The sequence below is a fragment of the Pteronotus mesoamericanus genome, unplaced genomic scaffold, assembly GCF_021234165.1.
Source record: "Pteronotus mesoamericanus isolate MK-2021 breed Mesoamerican mustached bat unplaced genomic scaffold, CSHL_Meso_final contig_2, whole genome shotgun sequence".
NCBI classification, from domain to species: Eukaryota; Metazoa; Chordata; class Mammalia; order Chiroptera; family Mormoopidae; genus Pteronotus; species Pteronotus mesoamericanus.
In genome coordinates this window covers 14,575,345-14,590,174 of record NW_026555084.1, presented here as the reverse complement: position 1 = coordinate 14,590,174, position 14,830 = coordinate 14,575,345, and the positions used below count along the sequence as shown (strand labels likewise).

Below are 14,830 nucleotides of genomic sequence, written 5' to 3'. Positions count from 1 at the left end.
TCTCCAGCCTATATCACTGGTCATGTGGTTTAGACCCCCTGACTTCCCCCCCCCGCCCCCCGCCCCCAAGATAACACCTAGGCCTCAGTCGTGTTTCAGCTCCGGGCCCGGAAAAGCAGCAAAACCAGACAAGCGAGGCCACAGCTGCCTCGGGTCCAGCTGCATGGACTAGTGATCCCCTGCCCTGGTGCCAACCAATCAGTGGAGACCACGATCCTGAAAGAACACACCTGGAAAGCTGATGAATGTTCTATTGGGACCCTCCCCTGAGATTCCCACCAGCAAGACAGAAATAAAAATTCAGGACAAAGGACCCAGCCTGCGCCCTTGAGCCCCTTGAGACCTAGTGCCCTTCTCCTCCCCGCTTCTGCCCCCACGGGCACACCTCCAGACTTACCTACGGTTCCCCACAAGGGGAGACTGGCTGCCAGGGAAGCAGCGGCAGGGGGCTGCGCCAGCCCCCTGAGCCTGTCCCGAAGGCCGCCTTTTCTCTGACTTCCCAGTGAGCCAAAGCAGCCCCGCCTGGGCTCTCCTGTGCTTCTGTGCTAAGTCCTTCCTTGTTTCACAGTCCCCAGCTTTAATAAATGCATCACCTGAGTGTTCTTTTGCTGTAGCCAAAAAATTACTGCACTTTGTCTCTAACTGAAATCCTTCCTTGAAGAAGACAAGAACGGAGGTCTCGTTTTCATGTTGGCAGCAGCTGGACAGGGGACAGTCATGTCCAAGTCGTGTGAATGGAATGGGCTTTGAGGTCAAACGTGGCTGTGGGTCACAGCTCTGCTACCCCCACCAAGTTGGGATTGAAGTAAGTTACCTAAACTGAATCTCAATTTCTACATCTGCAAAATGCATTTAAATATCTCTGCATACTGAGAAATCAATGAAACACTGAATGAACAGCTCTCACGCGATGCTGGGCACACAAAAACAGAATAAATGACAGCTGTCATTGTGACAAGCCCAAACATTTTCCAGGGAGGTGGCGTGGCATCCTAAGGAAGAATGCACGTTTTGCTCTCATGGCCTGAGTTCAAATTCTGACACTGTAAATTCCTAGTTCACAACGTTGGGTAAGTTATGTCATTTCTCTGACTCAGCTTCTTCATCTCTGAAATGACAATCTCATAAGGTTTTTGTAAAAACTCAAGGAAATAGGGCAGGTAAAATACTGAGCATGGACAGATACAGATGAAATGTTTAGCAAGGGGTGGCTTCTGTCACCATAGTCGTCATTATTAGAGCGGTGGTCTCCACTTTTGATCTTTGCTATACATACATAAAAATTACAGATATGCATTAGAGCCTCAGGCCAATAGAGGTTCACACTCAAGAGTGTGGACTCGTGTGGAGGAGGAGAGAAGGAGATGTCAGGCAGAACAGAAATACCAGCATCAGAAAAGGCATTTCTGTCCTCAAAAGGTGGCTTGTGGGCTTTGGAGGAACAGGGTGCCCTTTTAGGGGAGGAGGACATGGTGAGTGTAAGGGTGTGAAACCAGGAGTGTGGGGAGGGCAACTGGAGAAAAATCAATAAATAACCTGGAAGATCATGTAAAAAACACACATACACACACATTTACACACATATACATACATGTGTATGTGTGTATATATCCCACCCAAACTCCTGCGCCCCGGGAGTGCCCAGGGGACTCTAACTTGAGCTGTGTCACTGCCCTCAATACAGGCCCCCTCCAGCCCCACATTCAAGGCCCTGGACATCCTCCCTGATTTATCTGCCGCCCTCCCGCCAAACCAGAAATCTCACCTACCAGCCTTTCTATCCAGCCTTCTAGCTGCAAAACCAGTGCTTTCTCACTCTGACTTCATTAATAGCCGCTGGGGAGTTTTTCCAAACCAACCAATGTATACATAAGGTCAACCCCCAGAGATTCTGACTCGGCGGTTCTACGCTTTGGTAATTTTTCAAAACTCTCCTAAATGGGCTTGCCAACTCTTCTAGGAAGCCAGGCAGGATTTCTCCGGCCTTTGACGCCCCTCGGCTCTCTGAAACCACCTACACTTGGCTGCCTTGGGTCAGCCCCTGCGGATTCATCACTCCTCTGTTAGACGGAGGCTGCTTGTCTCCAAGGTACTGTGGGAGGAAATCTGTACTTCCAATTCTCCAGGCTGTCTGATTTTGGTCTTTGTTTTTGAGCTATTCTACAGCTCAGCAATGTTTGGATATCTGATGGGAATGCCAAATAGTTCTTAGAGATATGCTCATCCTGTCCTGTCTGGCAACGGTCCAATCAGTTTCTCTCCCCCTCTGATGGAAAAACCAGTGTGCCTCCATTTGCACACTCCTTTCAATATAAAGGTGTCTACTGATTCTCTTTGGGGCTGGTTATAACATCTGCCTGGTCCCGTCATTAATTAATGAGTACAATAAAATCTTTAGCACGTGGTCATTTTTCTATCTGTGAGTCATGATTCTATTTTCTTGAAAAGTTCCGTATATGCGTCTTTGCTGTACCCCCTACCATAGCGTGTGGCTCATAAGGATTGCTGGATAAAATGCACTGAGTAGCTTTAATGCTGTCTTTAGGGACCCCCATTGAAAAATCACAGTGTAAGGAAGGAAAAATAATTCCCCTTTTACCTTAGACCTTCTGGCTGGTTTAGTAAATCAACATGAGGCAGCTTAATAAGAGAATAACCAAATTTATCATGTATGTGCATATGACGATTCCATGAGAATATGGAACTCAAGGACAAATCTTTAGTTGAGGCTTATACACCATCTTGAACGAAGGAGAAAGGTGGGAAGTGGCTCGGACTTCAGAGAGGAGGCAGGCAATGTGCAGGTAGACAAGAGGCAGCAAGCATCTGGGCCACCCAGGAAACAATGGGACTCTAATGAGGGGAGTCTAACAACTGGACTCCGCTGGGTTCCTCTCCATCTGCCACACTTGGCTCACACTATGCTCAGGTGAATGTGGTGCGGTGAACGCTGCAAGGTGAGTTCCCTTCCAGGGGTAGGTTTTTCTATCTGAATTCTTTTAGGCAAGTAAGGGGGAGGTAAAAGCCTCTTCTTGAGTCATTTGTTTTAAAAAACAACCAGCTTAAAATAATCAATATTCTCCCCCCGCAAAAAAGGGCATATTTGGGGGTGGCAAACTCCGCTCCCCCTCAACAGAATAAAAGACACCACCCAGCCTGGTGGTTTTATTCCTTGTTATGTAGCCAAGAGAGGGAATAACCCAAAAGGTTAAGCGACTTGCTCAACTCATAAGGAAAATTAGTAATTAAGCAGGGGCTCATTTTTCACACAGTGTTTATTGAGCACCACTTGCATGCCCATTGGTAGGAGTTGGGGACAGAATGAAAAATGAGACAGACGAGTCTCCCCCCACCCACCACCACAAAGCTGGCAATTCAGTGCGGTGATGTGCATTTTTTGACCCTATACACCATCGGTAACGAAAGAAAATAGTTGTGCAGTCATCGTGATAAAAATACACTTAAGCATGAGATGAAAAGCACATATAATAAGAAGTCTAAAAGTTTTTCCCCAGACCTTTCTGACTAAAGAAAGTCATCCTTAGTGTGTAGATGAACAGGGGCCACATACCAACCCTGACAACCTCAGGGGAGGCCTGTGCGGTGAGACTTACAACCCAGAGACCAAAAATAACCACACAGGATGGTCTGAAAAGGCAAGTCATAGCAGGCAGTCCTGTTTTAGGCTAGAATCTTCCCTGACAAAGGTCAAGCTTAACCTTAACTGATCCTGCCTATTGTCTTTTTTGCATCTGAGATAACATACCTTTGGAATGTCAAGGTAATATCCCTTTTTCTGGACCCCTCTGGGCCACAACCACCCGAAGGGAGAGGGTGACTACAAATCCTCTATTATTGTGTTAATTATTGACTGTTAACTATCTCACATCCACAAATGTAAAAGAAGTATGTGTCTCTTCCAGCACTGCTGTTGAGTTTGGCTCAAACTCAACCTCAAAAAAATTCTGACAGGTCTGGATGTTTCTTAAGTTGACAAGTGCCTCCAGGGGTGTGCACACTCCACTTCGGAGGCCCCTAGCCTATAAAATCTAGATCTTTTCCTCTCCTCCCGCCTGATGGCTCCTCCCCCCACCCCACCCCCACCCCAAGACACCCAGGACCAGCCCCACGGCCCTCCAGGGTAAATGACGTTAATGGCCCCTAGCATGGGCACGCCCAGCTTGCGCACTCAGGTTTCTTAGAGAGCAGTATCTGTCCCTCTCCTGACCCAGAGTTGATGACCCTAAGGCTGGATAAGGCCCCAGGTCACTGGGGTGTCCCAGGTTGGAACTGGACAGCCCCCAGTTTGAATCCCAGCTCAAGTCACTTTCCCGAGAGGCAGCGAAGTGTAGTATCTCACAGTACAGAGGCCGGAGCCGGATGGCCTGCCACTGAAGCTTGACCTGCTATGCAGGAGCCTTGGGCAAGTACTTAACATCATAGGTAAGATGGGAGGTAAATATGTGGTGAGGATGCAAAGAGTTAGGACATGTCTAATGCTTAGAAGGGGCCCTGATACTCTGGACACATTAAATAAGCGTATCATTTCTTCCCTCAACGTTCCAAAGCTGAGTTTCCACATCTGCAAAACGGACATGGTAACAGCATCTCACATATCAAGAGCTCAGCCAGGGCCTGGCAAGATGGAAGAGTTTAATAAATAATAGAAGTTACTATTTTATTATTATTTAAGGAGCACCAGGACACCTGTTTTACAGATGAGGAACCTAAGGCTCAGGTCCCCCACCTTCTAAAGCACCCCACTCTTCTGAGATTGCAACAGTAACACTTGCTTCTCTGTGCATGGCACTCTACAGTTTACAAGGCGCTTTTGCATCTGCCACTTTAAACCCTCATGAGGGCGGGCAGCAGACTCATCCTCATGTGCAGGTGGGGATCCGAGGCACCAACAACCCAAGGACAGTCATTCCTCCTTAGCCAGCCTCTGTGGGGGTTTCTCATCCTCAGGAAGAAATGACATGGAACATGGCTGATTCTGAGCCAAAAAGTTTATAAGCCATACCCAGGGGGATGCTTATAAAGACATCCCCACCACACAGGTACAGACTTTCTCTCCTCTACGGGGAGGGGCGGCGGGAAGGGGGGACATGCACACTCAGAAAACAGGGTAAAGACCACATCCTGTCCCCACCCAGGAGAGGCTGGGTGTGGTGAGGCAGGTGATACAAGAAGAGCCAGCAGCCCCAACCCATCCTACCAGCTCTGTGCCCTGGGTACAGCCCTTATCCCCCTAGAGAGGAAGGAACTAAGGCCCAGGGGGCGGGAGGTGCGCCCAGGGCACCCAGAGGAGAGTGGCTGGGGCTGGTGGCCCAGGGCTCCCTCTGGATGCTGCAGTGCAGAGGCTCCAGACCCTGGCAGCCGCCCATCACTGCAGAGCTCCCCCACCCCGTCCCAGGAATCAGCCCCAAGATATTAGGCCGGACTCCCCAGGGGCAGCCCCCTGCCCTGGACACACGCGAACACGTTCTGCCCCAGCGACAGCTGTGGCCCTTGCCCAGAAACCACAGCTATTTTCTGTATCCCGACAGCCCGCCTTGGAAACAGGAGTGGAAGGCAAAGGAAGATGGGTGAGTGACTGTCACAGCTGCAGAGGAGGAACGGAGGCCTCTGCCTCTCCCCAGCCCCACCCAGCTCCCAGAATTCTAAGTCTTCGAACAGTTGAATCCTAGAATACCGACCAGCGCTGGAAGTGGCGGCCCACTGAGCACTTTGCTACAGCCGGGTAACTAAAGCCCAGAGAGTGGAGGGGCTTGCCCGAGGACCCCCCGGCACCTGGAACTCTACCACTGACCCCGAGGCCTGTGCCCTCTGCATGGGGCAGGGCCTGATGGCCAGAAGGGCAGGGTCCGTGGGAGCTGAAGCCGGGCAGGTCATTCACCCTGAAGAGGAAGGACTAAGAGGTCAGGATATCCCATCTGGGTCAGTGGGGCCAGTGACTGAAGGTGTGCGCATGGGGCAGAGGAGGAGGGAAAGTGAGAGAAAGAGAGGAATCCCGGAAACCAAAGTCCGTTCCCAACCCGGGAGCCATATGCCCAAATTTGGAATAGTCCTGGAAGACCCACCAGGCTTTAGACAAAAGGAGGGGGAGGGAGACCAAACCAGCATTCCCAAAAGACACCCTGCCCCTTCCCCTCACAGGGCCTACACAAGCCTGTAATCAAGGCTTCCCAAACCTGTCGTTATCCCTTGCAGTTGACAAATAAGTCAGTTTTCACAGCCACTGTTTCCTCGGAGGGGGGCTGGGTCTGTCACCTTGGGACCTGGGGATGGAAACTGAGGCTGAGACGGAAAGCCACCGATTCAAGGTCACACTGCGAGTTGTTGCTGGAGCTGGGATTCCATTCAAGGAACTTCGTCACCGTGTTGGTTTTCTAGGGTTATCTGAAGCCCCCACACTTCGGGAAGGCCTACACGAAGCTTGGGGAGGGCAGGAAAAAGAGTGGGGCCTAGAGCCCCCTTTAGAGGCAAGCAGGGTCCCTGGGACCTTGAGGTGTGGGCAGCCCGGTCTTCCTCGGTCCACACAGACAGTCCTCCCCCCAGTGACATACTCAAGTCACTTCAAAAACGTCTGGAGGGTCTGACTCTTCAGGTGTCCTGTCTTCGACCTCAGCCACACGCCTCCTACAGAGTCCGATCCTTAGATCCCCGATCGAGCTGCCCCCAGCCCCGGGCCTTCGAAATCTCTCCAGCGCGCCCCTCCCCACCAAAAGCAGGGCCCGCAGCTGGGCGTCCTCAGGCAGGGCGCCCCCAGCCGCTGGACCACACCCTCCGCAGAGCCGGCCCTCCCCTTCCCTATGTCCCCTCCCTTCCCCCCAGCCAGGGCGCCGGCCGCCTCCGCTTCTCCGCCTGCAGTCCTTTATTTGCAACACTGCACTCCCCCAGACACACCCAGCCTGGACCCTCTCGGGTTACCGCGCCCTTGGGTTCCAGCTCCCTGCGCCTCCCCCCGCTCGCCCCCGCCCCCGCCCCGGCTCCCGGACGCCCCCTCCCCGCTTCTCCGCATCCCCGCGGGAGGCATGGGTATTGGATGACTGGGCGTTTATTGATCCGCCCTGAGTCCTTGCAGCCCCAGTCGGGGGGTTCCCTAGAGCGATCCCCTCTTCGGCCTCGACCCACTCACCTCGCGGCGAAGGCCTCCTGTCGCAAACCGGCGGGCGGGCAGACGGACGCGCGGAGGAGCTCGCTGGGTGGAAGCCCGTTAGCGGAGCAGCAGCGGCAACCGCAGCGTAGGGCGGGTCGGGCGGACAGCCGTCTCCTCCCGGGATGGACACGTGGCGCGCAGGGGCCAATCGCGCCCGCCCCACGTCCCCTCCTCCAATTCCTCCCCCCCCCCGCCATTCTTCCCCGCCTTCCTTTGCTCCAGGAATCTTAGAATGTCACCAGCCGGGGTCCTCTCCTCGAGAACATCTGTTCCAGCTCAGACCCGAGCTCAGACCCGGGACTTGAGACCTAGAGAAGGGAGGAGGATTTGGCCAAGATTACCCTGCCGTTCAAGGATAGAAGTAAGGGCTCCCGATTTCCAGTTCTGGATACTTTCCCCCAAATTCCTAAAACTTGCCAAAGCTTTGCTGAGAAACAGAACATGGAGGCTTGACATAATTGAGGCCGAGCACTCTCTTCACCTGATCAGATTCCATTCCTCAATAGCCCCACTGATCTGAGACATCCCTTCCCCACTTCCCCGGAGAGCAGTGCTCAGAGAAGCCCTCTTCCTTGGCCAATGTCCTACAGCTAGTAAGTTGTGGAGTCAGGATCGGAACCTGGATAAGGTGACTTATTTGTGCTTATTGGTGCTTGGCTCTGGGTAGTGCATTGTCCAGAAGAAAGGGAGACAAAGAGACCAGCAGTCATAATCCAGGGCTGTGGGGAAAACAATAGATTTTTTTTTTTTTGAAACAATAAACTCGTTGGCAATCCAGAGGAAACTGAGAATAATTGTCCCCCAGGGGATTTGTAAAGACTTCCTGGAGGAGGTGATGTTGCAATGAAAGTACAGTAGTACCTGCCATCTTCTGCCCCTTTAGAAATTCTGCTTTGGTGAAAGGATAGAAAGGTGGCAACTGTGGGCTGTCACTCAGCTGCAGAGTCTCCCTGGGCAAGACATTTAACTGCTCTGATGGTCAATTTCCTCATCTGAAAGATAAGGATAACCAAAGGTTTTGCAAGGATTGTCCTCAGTCTGTCACTATTTTGGAGGTCTCTCAGCCTCCACCAAGGAGGCCTGGTTGGAAAGTCCTTTCATCTCTTCATTTCCCAACGAACATTGAACACCTGTTGTAGGCCAGACACTGAGCTGGGAGACAGAAGAGAGCAAATGGGAGGAAGGGCCCTGACCTGCCCTCATGGAGCTTCCGCTCTCGTGGCAGACAGATGGTTAAGTCATTGTTACAACAAACTTCAGCCAGTCGTAATCTGGAAACTGTAAAGTGTGGTAATGGACCATAAGAGGTGGACCCAGTCTAACCTGGGCTTCCAAATGAAAGTGATGCTACGTTGTGACCATATAGGTAAGCAGAATCTACTAAAAGACTAGAAAGAAATTAAAATAATTACCTTAAGCTCTGACCAATGTGGCTCTGTTGGGCCTCTTCCCACAAAGTGAAAGGTTACCAGTTTGATCCCCAGTCAAGGTCCATGCCTGGGTTGTGGATTTGGTCCTATTGGGGCATGTACCAATGTTTCTCTTTCACACTGATATTTCTCTCCCCTTTCTTCCCCTCTCTCTAAAAATAAATAAGTAAAGTCTTTTAAAAAATAATAATTACCTTCAGATGAGGAGGGACCAATTGTGGGGGTGAGGGGGGGGGCAGCTTGTGGGCCCTTGTGAGACCTTGTCCTTTATTTTGAGGCATTTGGGGAACTGGTGCAGAGTGTTGAAGAGAGGAAAGTCATGACTCACTCTCTCTCTCTCTCTCTCTCTCTCTCTCTCTCTCTCTCTGTAAAATCCACAAAACATACATTAGTGGCATTTGGTACTTTCATATTGTGCTGCCACCACCTCTATCTAGTTCCAGAACATTTTCATCCCCCCAGAAGAATCCCCTGTAAGCAGCCACTCCCCATTCTTCCCTCCCCTCGGCCCCCGACAGCCACCACCAATCTGCTTTCTGCCTCTGTGGATTTACCTATTCTGAATATAACATGTACAGGGAATAGAAGTACATGTGGCCCTTTGTATCGGGCTTCTTTCACTTTAACATAATTGTATTAGGGTCCTCCAGAGAAACAGAACGAATACAATGTTATGGAAATAGATGTAAGAGGAAACTTACTATAGGAACTGTCTGAGAAGTCCCACCACCTGCCATCTGTCTGCTGGAGAACCAGGAGAGCCAGTGGTCTAATTCAGTCAGAATCTTAAGGCCTAGAACCTGGAGCTCTGAGGTTTGAGGACAGGAAAAGATGGACATCTCAGCTCAGTAAGTGCCGGGGGGGTTGGGGGAGAGAGACAGAGAGACTGTGTCCTCACGTGATCTTTCGCTCCATTCAGACCTTCAGTGGACTGGGTGAGAAGGACAGATGCCTTTACTTAGTTTACTGAATCAGGTGCTGATCTCTTAGCCAATCAATACTAACCCTCAGAGACACACCCAGAAATAATGTTTTACTAGCTCTCTGAGCACAGTCAAGCTGACACATAAAATTAACCACCACAATAATGTTTCTGAAGTTCATTCATGTTGTAGCACATATCAATACTCTCTTCTTTTTATAGTGGAATAGTATTCCATTGTATGGATGTGCCACATTTTGCTTCTCTGTTCATCAGCTGATGGCCATTTGGGTTGTTTCTTCTTTTGGGCTACTGTGGACAATGTTGCTACAAATATCTGTGTACAAATATTTGTTTGAGTATATGTTTTCAGCTCTTTTGTATATTTACTGAAGAGTGGAATTGCTAGTTCATATAGTGATTTTAAATTTAGCTTTTTGAGGAACTATTGAACTGCTTTCCACAACAGCTGCACCATTTTTCTTTTCCGTTTATTTATTCATTGTGGCTCCTCCAGCCCTGGAGCGTTCCCAGCTCCCGAAAGGCTCTCACGCTTCCCTGGCCTTCTCTGTGCAATCTTAATCTCTGTTTTGCTTCTTGTGAAGAAGCTATTCAATTGGCCCTCAGCTGTCTCTCAGGAAGAAAGGCTCTAAATATAGGTGTACATTCCCTGTGCTCTGGGGGAGGGACAAGCTCAGCCCCTGCCTCCGCCGCCATCTGGGACCGACCTCCAGCTGCACCCGCCAGTTCATATTCCCACCAGCTCCGTACACCGTTCTCCATATCCTTGCCAACACTTGCTATTTTTAGTTTTTAATGTCGTTCTAATTGGTGGGAAATGGTATCGCATTGTGATTTTGACTTGCATTACTCCAGTGACTAATGATGTTGAACATCTTTTCAACTCCTTCCTGGCCATTTGCGTATCCTCTTTGAAGAAATGTCTGCTTAAGTCTTTATCCATTTTTAAATTGCGTTGTTCGCCTTTTTGTTGAGATGTGAGAGTTCTTTATATACTCTGGAGATGACATACGTCTTAAAGGGTCACTCAGACCCATGTGCTAAGAATCCTGAATACCACGGAGGGGCAAGAGTAGATGCAGATTTATTAGGAGGCTTTTTCAGTAACCGGGGCAGCAGATGCTGGTGGCTAGGCCAGAGAGCTATAGTTGGAGGTGGAGAGAAATGGTCAGAGACTGGATGTATTTGAAGGTGGAGTTAACATGATTTCCTGAAGGACTGGCTATGAGGTGCGGAAAAAAGAGAGGAGTCAAGAATGACTTCAGGGATCTTGGCCTGAGCCACTGGACTGAGATGAACATGAACTGAGTTGCCAAGAATTCAGATGAGCAAAACTGCAGGAGGAGCCATTTTTGGGGTAGAAGTGGTAAAAAGATCAGGAGTGCCATTTTGGATCAGTTCATTTAAGATTTCTATTACGCATCCAAGAGGAGACGTCACAGAGGTGGTTGGTTAGACAAATCTGGAGTTCGGAAAAGAGGTCAGGGCTGGAGATATGAATTTGGAAGTCATAGGCATATAGATACTCTCAAGGCCTGAGAAGGAGATGAGGTCATCAAAGGAGAAGAAAACCAAGGGACATTTCACACTGAGTCAGGGAGAAGAAGAGAATCCAAGAGGGTGGCTGGAAAGAGCTTGCTGTGACGTGGAAGGACAGAGTGTGGTATCTTAGAAACGATGTGAAAAAAGTGCTTTGAGGGGTGGGGGAGTGATCGGTTGTGCCAAAAGCTGCTCTTGGGTCCAGCAGGACAGGACCCGAGAATCCACCACAGGTGTAACACCACGAAGGTCAACGTTTCTCGTGCTCTGAAGAGCAGACGTGGCGGAGTGTTGGGGTAAGGGCTGGATAGAAATGGGTTTAGGAGAAAAATGTCAACTACTTATTCCAGTTTTGCTGCAAAGACCAGCAAAGAAATGGGGCAGTGTCTGGCAGGAGCGATGTGCAATTCTTCATTTACAGTGAAGTTAATTGAAGTTCAGAGAAATTATGGCCTTTGCCCAAAGTCAGCCCACGTGTGGGAGGCAGGATTGAAAGCTGGGTCCCCTTCACTGCAGGACCTGGAGTCTTATTCCTGAGGTGCAGAAAATGGCGAATGTTCCACTCATTCTCTTTGAATTGATCATCTCATGTCTGGGAGCGAGTCCTAAGGAAATAATCTGAAACACAGAGAAAGATTTGAGGCCCAGCAGTGTATTTTTAGCCACAAAAAAGAAACAGTCTAAATATCCAGGAAGTCATAAAAATAGTAAGGAAGCATGGTTATGCAGACACACTAGCCCGTAGAAGAAGGCCGGCACGGGGGAGAAACACACTGAGATGACTTCATCTTTCTGGCCCTGTCCCAAGCCCCTTCCTCCATGGCACGACCCTTCCAAAAGTGTTTGTAAGAGAGACACAACAGTGTGCACCAGAACAATGGACTGGGATTCCGGGCTTTTTCACCTCCCCACTCTGGGCTTTTTAGTTCCTCTGGCTTAAGAGACAAGCCAGATCTCCAGGCTGCCTTCTGGGGAAGCTGGAATAGTCAGATACTGCCACCTGCTGGCAGGTTTTAGTTATGCTGGCCCCCAACAGGAGAGGGTGCCTGGTGTTAACTCATTCTAGAAATGGGTCTCACTTTAAGCTCTCCAGAGAAGGAGTCCCAGGCACTACTGTTCACAGGACCACCAGGAAGCCCCCTTCCTCCAAAAGACCCCTTAAGACCTGTCAGTGCCTGGCATTCCTCTGTAAGACTTGAGGATTCCTTTTCTCTATGGGAGAGGACGTAGGAGTTTCTAACCACTTGGCATGTGGCAGATTATTTTCTGCTCTTATGAGGTCTCAGCCAACATGAGGACACTTAGTTTGGGCAGGCAGGTCCCTCAGAGGGTGGAGAGATGGAGAAGCAGTGTATAAATAAAAGACAGGCTTAAAAAATCACAGAACCACTTTTCTCATGACTTACTGTTTTATTACTATACAAATAATATGTAGCCATTATAAATAATCACAAAATGAAAAAATTTAAAGTCATAATCCTACAATCCAGAGATAGCCTATATTAACACATAATTCTTTTATTACGTAACAGTAACCACAATAATATAGCAACATTTAAGGAATGATTATGTGCCATAGACGTACACTTTTCTTTGCAAAACATTGAAGCACATTGCCAGTATCAATTTATCTTTTATAAAACTTAACTTATTGTGAACATCTTTTTATATGATTAAATATTTTATTTTTTTAAGATTAGGTTTAGAGAAGAGAAGGGAAGGAGAGAGGGAAACATTAATGTGTGGTTGCCCCTCATGTGCCCCCTACTGGGGACCTGGCCCACAACCCAGGCACGTGCCCTAGACTGGGAATTGAACTGGCGACCCTTTGGTTCTCAGGCCAGCGCTCAATCCACTGCACCACAACAGCCAGAGCTGATTAAATATTCTTTAAAAAATTTTAAAAACTATCAAATTTGATTGTATGATTAATAGTATAATTTATCTAATTGCCTATTATTAGACAATTAGGCTGACTCTGAGTTTTTCCACATGGTTTTGAGATTGTTTTCTAAAACTTGAAGGAGTAACAAATATTTTTTGAGGCTACTGATAAGAAATTGCTAAATTGCTCTCCATTCAGAGGAAGTCTCCCTCACAAGGCAGAAGAGAAACCATTGCATCTTAGCATCATTACCTATATTTCATACGTCACGAAACATCTCTGCATCCATTATTCCTTCATAGGGGAGGTAGACAGAGCAGGCACTATAATCCCGTCTACAACACGTGGCCTCGCTGGCTGGTGGAAACTCACTGGGATCCAGGGAGGCCCCGTGACGTAGCCTGCATAACAGCTATTTCGTGCCTGAACTCAGACTGGACCTCATGCTTCCTGACTCCATGCTGCCTCTTGGACCTCATAAACAGATACTTCTTTTAGGTTTAACAGCACATTCAGGTCTTCAGGTCACTTTTCTTCTCGGACATGAGAGTGTACTGAGGACCTTCCAGACAGCTCATCACCCCACAACAAAGTCAAGCCAAGAGATGACCTTGAGCCCTACCGGGAAAGTAGTAGGAAGGCTGGGGTTGCTGTGAAAAGGGTGAGCCTGTGAGCCGCTGTACTCAGAAAAACAACTGTGTAGTCAGGTGCTTTAGTGCACCGTCTTTAAATTAAAAAGCAAATAAGTAGAAAAAGACCTAGGGTCTGGTTCCACTACATTTTAGTTGAGTAACCATTCCCCCATTCCCTCCCCTCCAAAATTCTGTTTTCTTAGTTACAATACCTAGGTAGTACAAAAGTATCTACCTCACAAGTTCATTGTTGGAATTCACTGCTATAATGATACAAATTACTTAGCAGCAATGAGCACATAGTAATGAGACAATAAATATAAAAATTGCTGCTATTATTAAGTAAATGAATAGAGTCCCGATCTATTAATAATAAGAGGTAAGAGCTAGTTCTGGCTGGGTTATATGCCCTCGTAATTTTGTTTTGTTCTTTCTGTACAAAAGTAGAGAGAAGGGATAGGAACAAAGAATCCCTTAAGATTCCCTTTGTTCTTACATGAGAAGAATCTGAGTCTCTAACATTCTAGGATTCCATTTACCTTTGAAGTGGTTGTTTTAAGATTCTATGAGATTAAGAACCTATAATTCTGAGATTCTTTTTCTGGGCTTCCAAGATCCCATGCATGACTCACTCAAACTTCTGTTGAAAGATTCCGTTTGCGTGAAAAGAAACCTCTTCTAGCCTGGCAGAAGCTTGCCTGGCTAGCTCTTACTATTCTTGTGGGTTTCTCCTTAAATAGCACTTCTTCAGAAATTCCTTCCCGATCCTTCCTCCAGCGCACTCAACCCGCCCCTTCCCATGTCTCTGCTGGAACCCTGTTCTTCCCCATCCTGACACTGTCCTAACTGGTGACCAGATGTGTGATTTGGTTGATGCCTGTCTTTGCGTTTCCATTGCTGGGTAAAGTCGGTTCTCAAAAAATAGTTGAGGAATGATAAATCAATGAATTAATGAATTCTACAGGTCAAAGATTCCATGAGCATTTATTCCCAAAGTCTACCATTCCAGATACTCCCCATCCCCTGCCCCCTGAGGATCTGAGACTACGAAGCGAGTGACCTTTCTAATTCCAAGATATTGCCTGGCCCATTTGTGCTCCGCCCCTTCTGCTCCCCTCCCCTCCCCTCCATTATTTGCCTCTTTGGAAGCCCTTAGATTAGAGAGAAGCCTGGGCTGTTTCTCTGCTGTTGAAACCAGTCTGGACCAGTTCTTTCATTTGTTCACTCATTCACTCATTC

At 48.4% G+C, this 14,830-nt stretch overlaps 1 protein-coding gene across 2 annotated transcripts in view; it reads right to left on the bottom strand.

The window, feature by feature from the left end:
• The window catches only part of ANXA6 (annexin A6), a 48,225-nt gene extending 40,951 nt beyond the window's left edge, over positions 1-7,274 (bottom strand). For both annotated transcript variants that reach the window (XM_054568153.1, XM_054568156.1), the window contains exon 1: positions 7,142-7,274. The gene's annotated coding sequence lies outside the window, so the exon portion shown is untranslated. The remainder of the gene's footprint in view (positions 1-7,141) is intronic.
• Between the last annotated feature and the right edge of the window lie 7,556 nt (positions 7,275-14,830).